This window comes from Saimiri boliviensis, chromosome 5 (genome assembly GCF_048565385.1).
Source record: "Saimiri boliviensis isolate mSaiBol1 chromosome 5, mSaiBol1.pri, whole genome shotgun sequence".
In the NCBI taxonomy this organism is placed as follows: domain Eukaryota; kingdom Metazoa; phylum Chordata; class Mammalia; order Primates; family Cebidae; genus Saimiri; species Saimiri boliviensis.
In genome coordinates this window covers 44,360,509-44,374,930 of record NC_133453.1, presented here as the reverse complement: position 1 = coordinate 44,374,930, position 14,422 = coordinate 44,360,509, and positions in this window count along the sequence as shown.

Sequence of the window (14,422 nt, the reverse complement as noted above, 5' to 3'; positions counted from 1 at the left end):
CATCACACACCAATGCCTGTGGGGGTGGGGGGAACTAGAGGAGGGATAACATTAGGAGAAATACCTAATGTAGATGACAGGTTGATGGGTGCAGCAAACTACCATGGCACCGCGTATACCTATGTAACAAACCTACACGTTCTACACGTGTATCTCATAACTTAAAGTATAATGAAATTTTTTAAATAAAATAATATAAAAATAAAAATAGCCAGGCGTGGTGAAACTGTAATCCCAGTTACTCTGGAGGCTGAGGCAGGAGGATCAGTTGAGCCCAGAATTTCAAGACTGCAATGAACTGTGATTGCACCACTGCTCTCCAACTTGAAAACAGCAAGACCCAGTCACCCTGTAGGGAGAGGAAGAGGAGGAGGAGGAAGAAGAAAAGAAAGAAGCCTAAAAATGAATAGAGGTAAAGTGAATCACCGTTGCTGCCCTGGGTTTTAAAAAACATTTTTCTCTCACTTTAAAAGCAGCCCCAACTACCTTTAAAAGTTTCTACATATCAACCGATAAAACCGAGACTAAGGCATCAAATAACGTTAATAGCAAAGTCATCCTAAAAATCTCAGACTTGCAAAGCTGTGTAAAGATTAGGTAGCTTCTTTCACACTGCACTCCCCATCGGTCATCACCACCACTCCCCTTCACAGGATCCCTGACTGGGTCTCACTTATCCTCTCCTGGAACCATTCCCTTAAAGAGAACTCAATACTACACAAGCTGGCCAATTCTGCATTGAAACTAGCCTGATGTTAGGAAATGACCCCTTATATTGAGTTTAAATACTTCTTCCACCTGACAGGACTCCAAGCACTAAAGACAAACTCGTGAACCACTTGAATTGTCTCTTTTCCAAGATCTCTGTATGACCCATAACTACTTGTCATATGACCCTTCATGATCTTAGATTACTTCCTTTCTATGGATGCGCTCAGGTTTGTGAATGCTCCTTCTGAAGCATATGGCCAAAGCTAAACCCAAAGGCAGATTCCAAGAAACTTAAACTCCAACCCTCTTCCAACAGCACAGGAGGAGCCTAAGAGACATGTTTGTGTGGTCTCATATTTTTGTAAAAGCTTCCAAAGTAAGATATTTTAATCTCAAGAGATTTGCAATGGGCTGAATAGTTGTCCTCCCCCAAATTCATGTGTTGACATCCTAACCCCTAATATGATGGTATTAGGAGGTGGGGCCTTTGGGAGATGATGGAATAAGTGCTCTTGTAGAAGAAACCCAAGAAAACTCTCTCACCTTCTTTCTGTTTCTTGAGAATACAAAGAAAAGATGGCAGTCTGCAACTGAAATAGGGCCTTCCCCACATCACCACCACACTGGCACCCTGATTTCATTCTTCTGGCCTCAAGAATGCTGAAAAATAAATTTCTGTTGTTCATAAGCCACTCAGTCTAGGATGCTTTGTTATTGCAGTTTGAACTAAGACAAGACTGCTCTCTGTTTTCATTCTAACTTCTCTGTTGTCCTAATTCCCCTGTGTCTGAAAGAACTGGAGTGATTGTGGACGTTTTTGAGATCTGGCTAAGGGGAAGTTGAGTTAGATATGTGGAATACATTTATGTGGTCTGTAGGTGTTAAAGCTCATTGTAACAGTGATATCTATTTTGACTGCGCAAAGACTTACAGTCACTTGGGCCCTTCAGTGTTGTGACACAGAGGTAAAGAGACAGAAATTATACCACAAGTATTAATGACTGCGTCCTTCAGCACCCAGCACAGAAGCATACGGTTAATGAGATAAATGATGTTTGAAATGTATGGATTTAGAAGTAGAATGCGGAAAACTCTCCCACATCTTATTGTTTATATGTGAAAGAAATTTGATAGCAATTTTCCCAAATTTGAAAACAATTTTGAAAATATGTTACTTTCCCAATAATGCATTGTGGACTCAAAAGAAATTCCTCTAAACTATCAATAATAAAAACAAATTTTAATCAACTTTAGTGAAAAGACGAAATATCTATTAACTCTGTAGAACATAATGTCACAAAATCATTTTCCTATAGAGAATAAATCAAAGAGTATAAAGCCAAAATACGTAGGAAAAGCATATCACAGACGTTTGTCAGGCAGTTAATTTATAAATCATGGCATTTGGTGGTCTAATACTTGTAAGATTTATTTTTCTTTCTTTTTTCTTTTTCTTTGAGACCGTGTGTCACTCTGTCGCTCAGGCTGGAGTGCAGTGGTGCGATCTCAGCTCACTGCAACCTCCGCCTCCTGGGTTAAAGGGATTCTCCTGCCTCAGCCTCCAGAGTAGCTGGGATTACAGGCACCCACTATCACATCTGGCTAATGTTTGTATTTTTAGTAGAGACTAGGTTCCACCATGTTGGCCAGGCTGGTCTCTTAACTCCTGACCTCAAGCTATCCACTTGCTTCGGCTTCCCAAAGTGATGGGATTACAGGTGTGAGCCACCGTGCCCGGCCTTGTAAGGTTTTTTAAATGTATAAATTGTTGTGACTTTTTTATTCTGGATATATATTCTTTTTGGTACCTCTTTTTGTATTTATAATCTGTATTTTTTTTCTTAACCAGTGTCCTGAATTGCATAATCTGAAGAACCTGAATCTGTCCTCACAGAACCTGAAGCTGTCCTCAGCTGAACCTGATTCCCTGGATGTGACCTAATCTGCGTAGTATTCAAAGAACGGACGCTAGCTGGGCAGGGTAGTTCGTACCTGTAATCCCAACACTTTGGGAGGCCAAGACGGGTGGATCACCCAAGGTCAGAAGTTCAAGACCAGCCTGGCCAACATGGTGATACCACGTCTCTACTAAAAATACAAAAAATTAGCCAGGGATGGTGGCATGTACCTGTAATCCTAGCTACTCAGGAGACTGAGGCAGGATAACCACTTGAACCCAGGAGACAGAGGTTGCAGTGAGCTGAGATCACACCAATGCACTCCAGCCTGGGCAACTGAGTGAAACTCTGTCTCAGGGGGGAAAAAAAGGGACAACTTCCAGGCCAGGCACTATGGATCACACCTGTAATTCCAGCACTTTGGAAAACCGAAGTGAGTGAACAGCTTGAGGTCAGGAGTTCGAGATCGGCCTGGCCAACATGGTGGAACCCAGTCTCTACTAAAAATACAAAAATTAGCCAGGTGTGGTGGTGGGTGCCTGTAATCCCAGTTACTCCGGAGGCTGAGGCAGGAGAATGGCTTAAACCTGGGAGGCAGAGGTTGCAGTGAGCCAAGATTGCACCACTGCACCCCAGCCTGGGCAGCAGAGTGAGACTCCATCTCAAAGAAAAAAAGGTGGGAGCTTGCAATTGAAGAGATGACTAACTTAAGCACAATATTGCCTTGAGAGAGTCATTTCTATAGTATTTTATCTGTCAACCATCCTAAGAGAATGAATTAATAGTTACACTAGGGAATTTGAGGAATGACCACAGGATACCTATCTAAATGCCAAAATATATTCTTAGATGTATTACAACTTTTCTGCCTTTTTAAAGAAAATATGCTAAATGTAATTGACTCATTATTTTTGTAATGGCTATGATTTATTTATCATGCTCTAATTCAGTGATACTCTTAGAAGCTTGTATGTATAAGTGGTCTTGTCCCTACTCTAAATGACCTCAGGCTACTACTGGGTTTTTTATTATACTTTCAAAGTAACTTTTTCTCTAGAACCTCACGTTTTTTTCTCTTACCACTCATTTGTTTTTCCTTTCTTGATAATCTTTCTTATCTCGTTCTAATTTCCTGCTTATGGTTTTATATGGAATTGATAAACTAAGTAAATATTCTCATTAGAACTTTGTCTAAAATAGCTTGTGGGAGGGAGAAGATTCAGTGGATAATGGACATCATCTTTGGTGCATAAATTTTGTGGTATTTTGGTTGCTCAGTATCCTTTCTGTCTTCTAATTCTCACTCATTGCCAATGGTGAGAATGTCTGGGTTCTCAATTTCACAGATTCATTAAGTAAATAATAAGCACTTACTAATGAGCCAGGATCTCTTCTAACTATTGAGGATGCAGAGGTGTACAGAATAGACAAAAATCACTGCCCTTGTGATGCTGATATTCTAATGGGATAGGGAAGCAGAGGTCAAATAATAAGCAACATGTGACAGAGTGTCAGTGCTTACAAAATCCATATGCTCTCCTAAATTTTCCATCCAGAATTTAACCAGTAGTGATGGGTGTTACTTGTGACTGTGAAGATTAAGAATATAGTGTGACTTCTCTCATTCTCTTTACCTTCATTGGAAACCACAGAGGCCATGTGTTGAAAAGGTATCCTCACAAAAGGAAGAAGCTTGGATCCCTGAGCCATCATTTGATGGGGACCTGTGATGTAAGCAAGAAAGAAAGTATTAAGCTACTTAGATGTGGGAGTTGTTTGTTACAGCAGCCAGTATTAATAACCCTGACTATAATGGAAATTGGTATTGAAAACTTAAAATATGTTGTTCAGGAGTTCAATAGCAAGCATCAAGAAAACTAATGTTGGAAGCTAGAAAGGTGATGATAATAATATGCAATGGCAAAACAATGAGTAAAATGTTATTGTGATAACTTAAAGCTTATCTTGTGCCTACTGAGTCAGTAGCTCTAAGTCAAGTGATTGAAAAGAAACAATTAGTAATGAAAACTATCCACTGCAAGGTTTCACAAAACAGGATGACTTCGAGAAAGAAGTAGCTAGTGTTCAAATGTTAGAAAAAAAGAGAGATGTATGAAAAAGAGATATAGAAGATATAGGGAAAATAATATGGAAAAAGAATATAGACAGCCTAGGAATTTGTGTCTTTGCAGACATAGAAAGGCTAACTGCTTTTAGATCTCAACAGTAAAAGATAGGATTTATAAAGGCTTTGAGAGACAAAGACCCAGTTAAACTGGGGTGAGGAAAAGATCAGATTTGAGGGTATAGCCAGATAGCTTCAGGGTTACCATTAGGTTGAGAGGTTTAATCCATTTCCTTGTGACTCTAGAATTAATAGCCATTTGTTTCTTCAAGGCAAGCGGGAGAACCTATCTTTCCATTCTTTGTCAGACAGAGCCTTATATAACATAACCTAATTAAGGGAAGATGACATCTTATCATATATCTATATCTAGATATAGATGTAAATTTATACATCATATAATATTTGCCATATTCCATCGGGTAGAAGCAAGTCACATATCTCACCCACACTCAGAGACTTCACTCATTTGTCTGCCTAAAATGGATATTTGGTGACCAGAAAGCAATAAATTTGTTTTTACCAATAGCTATGTGCTTCTATATCTTTCTCAGCCTTCCTGTGATTAAATGGCAATGTGACTAATTCCATCCAATGAAATGTGAGCAGAATATGGGTCACATCTGTGCTGAGATGGTGAATTACACACCATGCCTTCTCTGTCTCCTTATCCCTTCCCTAGAGACCATGAAGGCCACACTTTGAAAGATAGCAGCATTGTAACATGGAAGTCTGGCTTTTTGAGTTCCACTTGGAAAAGAGCTACTACCCAAGAGAATAGCTTCATTTGCCCCTAGACTTGTTACGTGAATAAGAGATAACCATTGTTCATGTTAAGCCACTCATATTTGGGAATTATTTGTCAGAATTGCTAGTGTTACTTATCGTAAGCACAAATAAATTTCAAAATGTAAATTATATTGACATAAGTATAAGAAAAGGGAAGAAGATGGAGATAGAAAGTTTTCAAGGGTCTGGAATATTAGATAGTGAAGGGAAACACCCTCCCTGAGAAGATTATTTTAAAATAAAGACCTGAGAAAATCAAAGAACCAAGCAAGCAGTCATGTGGGGGAAGAGCATTCTAAGAAGGAGAAACAGGCCCGGCGCAGTGGCTCATGCCTGTAATCCCAACACTTTGGGAGAGCAAGATGGGAGGATCATTTGAGGCCAGGAGATCATGACCAGCCTGAGCAACATAGTGGGACTCTATCTCTACAAAAATTTAAAAATTAGCCTGGTATGGTGGCACATGCCTGTAGTCCTAGCTACTCAGGGGGCTAGGTGAGAGGATCACTTAACCCTGGGAGGTCCAGACTGCAGTGTACTATGATCATGCCACTACTGCACTCCGGCTTGGGGAACAGAGCAAGACCCTGTCAAAGAAGAAAGGGAAGGGAAAGAGGAAGGGGTGGAAGAAGAAGGAGAAACAGCAAGTCCAAAGGTGCTGACTGTAGCAGAGATTCTGTCCACCATCACCTTGTTTTTAAATTCTTTACAGTAGTATTTGCCCATACCAAGATTCTGAAAAACATTACTATTTTTATGAGCTTCATTCATCCATTTATTCAAGAGTTAAGTATTCCAGTATTCCACAGACTAATACAAGTTTATGAGTGTAGTGTGAATATATGTATGATTCCATTGGAAATATGTTATCACTACTAATACTTGTGTTTCATTTTGTTTTGTGTGTATGGTTTCGTCTTTTCTGCTTGGTAACAAAAACATTCTTTTAATTGAAAAAAAAAAGCCAACCTGATAAAATTAGTCTAACATAATAGTTAAAGGAATCTATTTAGATTAATTCTCAACTTGTTTAGTTTGTTAAGACTCAGTCTCCCAGATTTGTCTCCATTCTCAAGCTGGTGGCTGGGAATAAAGGTGGCAATGATGGCTTCTGTGATGGCATGACAGCGGCTGGGTTGCTGGATCCAGCTGTCCACATGGCATCCTTGAGCATGCTGGCCTTTCATGGGGAGTGGCCATCTGAGTTTCCTGGACTCCAGAAAGTTGACTGGTCCACCCTGGTGATTTCGCTTATGAAATCTCAAGCCTGTGGCTGCTGTGACTCACAGTTTGATCTCTCAGCTTGCACAAGGCCCAGCATTGCTCCCTGCCTGATTTGACCTCCTTGTAGTTGCTGCTGCTGCTGCTGCTGCTGCTGCTGCTGCTGCTGCTGCTATAGATTCCTCTAACCTTTTAGTCATATATGCCATTAATTCCATGACCTGGGCTCAGTAAATAAAGTTAAACTCAGGGTTTCCCTCTGCCTAACCATGACACAGCACCCCTGAATTTACTTGGATACAGCTGGTCTCAGGTTGGCACCAGGGAATCCTGGGAGGCAGTTTCCTTCCTAACTCTTAACTATAAGCTGAAGCAGGAGTCCCTGCCCTAACATATCCACTCTTCTGGGCCAAAGCCTGGCAAGGGCACATATTTTGAGGAACTGTGAGCCTCTCCTATCTTTGCCTTCTCCTATGACCTGCCAAACCTGGAAGAGATGTCTTTTCTTTCATTGCCCTTTCCTCTGAGACTTCCTCTGGTCAGAAGCAGAGCCTCTGGGCTTCCCAGTGCCTTTACAGCATATGTTCCCTCCCAAACCCAGCCACACTGCTAAGCCTCCATGGAGGTAAGGATGGGAAAAGAGGTCTGCTTAACAATGAGGGGAACTAAATCAGGAGGTCTTTAAAATATATTACACTTGCATTATTGGCAAAGGGTATTGAACTCAATAATTTCAATATATAATTTCCCTTTTGAGGAATTAGTTCCACTTTTATTCTAACTTAATGGTGAAGAAATTGAAGCACAGAAAGGATAAGTCATTTACCAGGATGAGCTCCAGTTTTGAACTCCTTATCCAGTGGTTTTTCCACCATGATGTATCATCTCTTGGGTGAAGCTAAGATAGCTTTAAAATTACTTCTTACTTCTAAGATAGCTTTAAAATTACTTCTTACCTGAAGACACCTAAAATTATTCTCACTCTCATTCAAATTACTCACTTGCTCAGATTTCCATTTGTTTAAATCACTTTTTAAAGTTTCTTATTTTCTTGTTGATTTTATTTGTCAGTATATTTCATGATGGTAGTAACCCCCAATAGAATTTTCAGTAGTATTTATATTGGAAAAGTCCCAAATCACTTTTTGAATATATATATATATATATATATATATATATACCTTCATAACTTCCTGAGATGAGAAGGCAAAATAAACAGACGTGTAGAAAGAGATTCCCAAAAGGATAATACTTCAGTTATTATCCTCTAATATTTGGTTACCATCTGTAACAATATAGTTGCATCTCTTAAGCATAATTATGTACCTAAGAAATATCAGCTGGATGAGATTGCTCACTCCTGCAATCCCAGCAATTTGGAAGGCAGAGGCGAGTAAATCACATGAGGTCAGGAGTTCAAGACCAGCCTGACCAACATGGAGAAACCCCATCTCTACTAAAAATACAAAATTAGCCAGGTGTGCGGTGGCGGGAGCCTGTAATCCCAGCTGCTCAGGAGGCTGAGGCAGGAGAGTCGCTTAATCTGGGATGCAGAGCTTGCAGTGAGCCAAGATCATGCCACTGCACTCCAGCTTGGATGACAGAGCAAGACTCTCTATATATATGTGTGTGTGCGTGTGTGTGTATGTGTGTGTGTGTGTATGTGTATATACATGTGTATATATGTATATATATATGGGTATATATAGTGAATGCTTTACATTTATAATATAATTTTTTTTTCTTTTTGATAGAAAAATAGATCAGATCAACTCAGCAATTCCACTTGGCTCCAAATTCGAACCCAAAACAGATTGTGTTTCTTGAGAAGACTGTGGGTGATGCTACAGCTTTTGGCTAAAGGAAAGACACCTTTCCCAGAAGCTGTATCATTACTGAAACTTGTGCCAAGGAGTTTATGCTGTGATTTAGGACACAGAGGTGACAGCTGATGCAGCAATTAATCTAAGGAAAGCTAAAGTGAAACAGAAACATAAAAAATACATTGCTGAATTTAAAATGTGAGATCCTAAAAAAATTATATAAAATTAAGAATTTTAATGATGGTGCCCTTTTAAGTGTTATTCTTTACCTATGTCCTGAGCTGATGTTACACCACACAAAACTTATCCTTTGGCACAGGTTGTCTCTGTATGCCAAGCCAGTTCTCTCGAGACCCATGTTCTACCCTTCCCTGCCCTTCTTTGAGTCCTGGGAGGCTGACCCTACGTACAGCACAACAGGCTCTCTTGCCCTCTGGAGCTGGAGGAGGTTGGAGAGGAGGAAGAGAAAAAAGTGAGAGTGATTTTTCCTTCCCAACTTCCCCCTCGACTTGGTGATGCTAGTCCAGCATCCCTTCTGTCAGTCCATGCCCCTTCTACTGCCCCAGCCCTCTCTGGACTCCAGGGACATCCTTGTCGTTCCTTGTCCCTTTGTACCTATGAATAGCAGTGGCATCTCAATGTTGCAGGTCCCTGGTTGCCTCCACATTATTTGTTAGTTCTCTTAACCCTGTCCAAGCCTCTGCGAATAGACGTTTCATGACATTACGTACAACATCCCAGCTCAGCATGCCTTCTATTTTCTGCTGAGCTTTTAACCGACATTCTTTTTCAGGATATTTACACTCCAAGAAATGACAGATTCAGACACAGTTAGAAGTATATTTAGAGTAGACAGTCTTTACATTTCAGATTAATAGAGTTCAGGTCAATGCAGCCCAAATCAATTGCCATCAGATTATTTCAGGCCTAGCTTCATTGAGAATTTTTACTTACATTTTGAAGGTTCAAAAATTTTAATTTTATCAATTCACCTGGAGATAACAACCATAGGGAATCTATTTATGTCAAACACACCCATAGGACACTGATAATTCCACGTTTCAATTTATTAACTTGTAGAAAAGAATCACTGGTATCAAAACGATTAGACCATCCACCCGGGGTTCTCCCTTCTGGTGGATAATATCGTTTAGAATCTCAAATAATAGATCAAATGTTTATATCATGATGAACACAGAGCTAAAACTAGAGGCACTGGATATTTTCAAGGAATTTTTCCATGAATTTATGTTGACATATGAATAGCTATTATATACACAGTTATATGCCTACATTTAAAAAACAAAACCAAAAACAGTACACACAGGGAATACTACATAGTAGTAGGAATTAACAAACTATAACTAAATACTGGTAAGTCTTGACTTACGATGGGGTTACATTCCAATAAACCCATTGTAAGTTGAAAGTGGAGTTTTGACTTAACAACAGTTTCAACTTACAACAGGTTTATCCAGATGTAACTCCATCATAACTTGAGGTACATACTGAATGCATGTTGCTTTCGCACCATGGTAAAGTGGAAAAATCTTAAGTAGAACCATTATAAGTCAAGGTCTGTACAATCATTGTCTGTAACAATATGGTTGAATCTCCCAAGCGTAATGTTGAGTGAAAAAAGACAGACACAAAAGAGCATATATTGGATGGTCAGGACAGTGGTTACCTTGGGTGGGGAGGTTATGATTGACAGAAAGCCATGAGGTGGGATTCTGGGATGTTGGTGATATTCTCTTATTTAATCTTGGTGCTAGTTATACAGGTAGATTCATTTCTGAAACTTTATTGAGCTGTATGTTTACAATAGGGGTGTACCTTTTGTATTCATATTGCATGTCAATGAAAAGTTTTTTAAAAATTACCAATACCACTTTTAGAACCAAAGCTTGCCCTCTTTGTGGCAATGTTGTAGACCTACTGACCAACTACCACCCAACTCTGCTTCTCTAAGGGGGTACTCCTTGACAGTACTAAAAGCTTCTACCATGACATTATTTCAAGTAATAATGTCCAATGTTACAACTATCTTACATTAGCATCTTATCCTTTTTGGATATCTTTGATATGAAACATAACACTTTTTCAGATGATAACACTCTGGTCTCATTCACAAAAATGCTTAGAAATCATTTCTTAGGCTAGGCTATTTCTGGAGAGTCCCATTGATGTGTTTCAGTTTTTTAATCTCATTGTTTATATGCCTTCTTGATACATAAGAGAAGTGAATTGTAACCAGATGTGTGCCTTGGAGTCTCCACACGCACTGGGTCAAAGCCTCTATGCTTAGAGTCTCTGCTGTGCTCTGAGTGTTTGTGTCCCTCCAAAATTCCTGTGTTAAAACCTAATGCCCAGTGTGATAGTGTTAGGTGGTGGGGCCTTTGGGAGGTGATTAGGTAATAAGGGAAAAGCCCTCATAAATGGAATAATTACCCTTATTTTTTTTTTTTTTAAAAAAAAGGCTCTGGTATCTTGTTTGCCTCTTAAACCATGTGAAGACACAGCTAGAAGATACCATTTATGAACCAGGAAATGGGGCCTCAACAGATACTAACTCTGCTGGTGACTTGATCTTGGACTTCTCAGCCTCCAGAACTGTGAGAAAGAAATTTCTGTTGTTTATAAGCTGCCCATTTTGTTATAGCAGCCCAAACAGACTAAGACAGTCTCCTCCCACTTTCTTGTCATATGTATTTTGAGACTATGTCCCGGGTGAAATGTTACTTCCATAGTTAAAAACCATGCTCCTATGTGAACAGATATTTATATGCCAATGTTCATAGCAGCATTATTCATAATAGCCAAAAGGTGGAAACAATGCAAATGTCCATCACTGGTAGAATGGACAAATAAAATGTGGCATGTACAAACAAATGAATATTATTTATCCTAAAAAGAAAGGAAATTCTGACTCATTCTACGATATTAGTCTAATGAAATAAGCCAGACACAACAGGAGAAACATTTTATGATTCTATTTATATGAGATACCTAGACTAGTGAAATTTGTAGAAACAGAAAGTATAATGGTGATTGCCAAGATCTAGGGAGCAGGGGAAAAAGTGGAGTTGTTGCTCAGTGAATACAGAGATTCAGTTTGGAAAGATGAAAAAGTTCTGGAGCTGAATGGTGGTGATGGTTGCAAAACAATGTGAACGTACTTAATGCCACTGAACTTTACACTTAAAAAAACATTAAAATCGATAATTTTATTTTATACAAATAAAATCACACACACACACACACACACACACACACAAGACTACTTTCCCATAGTCCTATTTAGCTGATTTTATACCAAAATAAGCTAAGAGGGGGTGTATCACCATAAGCTAAGGGGAAGAAAATCATAAAATCAAGCCCGAGGGCCACCTAAAAAATTGGCACAGTGCCAGCAGCTCCCCATTTGAAAGCCAGCATTTTTCTCAGCTTTGCATGTGGACAGAGATCTGCACTGTGGCCACTTTGGTTCTTGTTTATTTTATCTGGCTGTTGACTTGTGGGATCAAACATTATGTGCTCAGCCTACAGCCTACATATGGTTCCTTTAGCTTGTTGATTAAAAGCAGCCTCCTTTGTCAATGAACTCCTTAGGAAGCTAAGCCCTATCTGGCAACAGTTAACATGCCAGAGGGACTTTGTTTAAACATCATTCAAGAAATGAAACTAATAAGCATTAAAGAAACCCCACAATAAAGAATTTCTTTTCACTTTGCCTTAACTCTTTTAAAGAAAATATCACTTTTCTCTGAGCATACTGTAATTATTTTTAGTAATGAATAGTTTATTATTTTAAGCATTTGATTCTTTTCATTTAGTTTATTTATAACAAGTTTTGTCTTACCACTCAGCTGTCAAAAAATACAGGAAAACCTTCCTTGCCTTCTCATTTTGGGGAGGAATTCTGATTTATTATGACTTCATTGACATTCAACATGCAAACTTCTCTAAAATGCTTAGTATGTATCAACAACATTAGAAAATTACACTGTGATTAAAATCGTCCCAATACTCTTATTGTAACCATTGTATTCGTGACAATCAGACTTTCATTGGTAGATTTTCTAATATAACTATAAGCTCTCTAACCACTTCTTGAAATCCAGTTGCAAATATGTATTTTTTCTTTTGTTAACTAAAGCTGTGGCAAATATAAGGTGCTATTATTCCTCTTCCTCGCTCCACCATTACCACAAAAAAAGAGAAAATGCCTCTTACGAGCTAAGGAATTGATGAAAATGACAACATGGGGACTTTTCTACTACCAAGTATGGTTCCAAATTAAAGTGCATTGACTTAAGGCGATTATCTTTTAGATGATCCATACTTTTATGGTTAGTAGAATGTAATGATAATTATCTTCTCAACCTGCTACACCCAAGCAGCAGTGGGTTTGGGAAATGCATAACATTTCAGACACTTCTTACCTACCACTCCAGCAGAAACTGATAAAATTTATTTCCTCGCTAACAGAACATTGACTTCACCTGGGGCAACGTATTAGTTTCCTGCTGCTATTGTAACAAGTGACCACAAATTTGATGACCTTAAAAAGCCACAAATTTATAATCTTGCAGTTCTGGAAGTCAGAAGTCTGAAATCAGCTTCACTGGACTTAAGTCAGGCAGGTCTACCTTCTGTAGGCTCTATTTCCTTGTCTTTTCTAGCTTCTAAAGGTAACCTGTTTTCCTTTGCCTGAGACTCTTTCCTCCATTTTCAAAACTCATCACTCCACCCTTTATTTCCTTCTGCTTTTAACCCTCTTTCTTCTTTCTTACAAGGATTCTTGGGATTACAATGGTCCCATATGGATAATTCAAGATAATCTCTGATATGGTTTGGCTGTGTCCCCACCCAAATCTCATCTTGAGTTTTAGCTCTCATAATCCCCATATGTCATGGGAGGGACCCAGAGGGAGATAATTAAATCATGGGGGTAGATTTTTCTTGTGCTGTTCTCATGACAGTGAATAAGTCTCACAAGATCTGATGGCTTTATAAAGGACAGTTCCCCTGAACACTCTCTTGCCTGCCACAATGTAAGATGTGCCTTTGTGCCTCCTTTGCCTTTCACCATGATGGTGAGTCCTCCCCAGACGTGTGGAACTGTGAGTCCATTAAAACTCTTTTGCTTTTTAAACTACTCAGTCTCAGATATGTCTTTATTAGCAGTGAGAGAACAGACTAACGATCTCCCTGTCCCAAGATCCTCAATGTAATCACATCAGCAAAGTCTTTTGTCCATATGAAATAACATAATCACAGGTTTTCATGGATTAGGGTGGCCACTATTCAGTCTGCCACATGTAGCTATATCACCATCTAAAATAACACATTTGTATGTATTATTTAACATTAAATTTTGTAATAGTTAATATTATACATTGTATAATATTACAAAAGTTATAGTAGTAAATCTTAGATAATAGTAAGCAAATAGGTGGGCCTTTGGGGAAGAATGGTTAAAGGATGTTGATTTAGCTGGAAAGCACACTCTTTTCTTCTTCCTCTTTCCTTCCTTCCTTCTGCCTCAAAGACAGACATGATAGCTGGAGTTCAATAGCAGCATTGGATTGTGAGGGTAATAAGGCATGTAATCTATGTCTAGGATAGTGAAGCAAAAAAGGTAGGATAAGCCTAGGCCTTTGTAGCTCCCTTATCTCCCATTCTGAACTGCCAAACTCTGTGCTTATTGCACATGCGAGAATAAGCTCTTGAGTATATAAGTCACTGTTGATGTTTATGTTACTATCAGTCAAACACAATTCTTGCCTAACTAACATCAACAAACTAATTCAGCAAATCTACCATGTCAGTTGGCCCAAGGGTATTTGTTG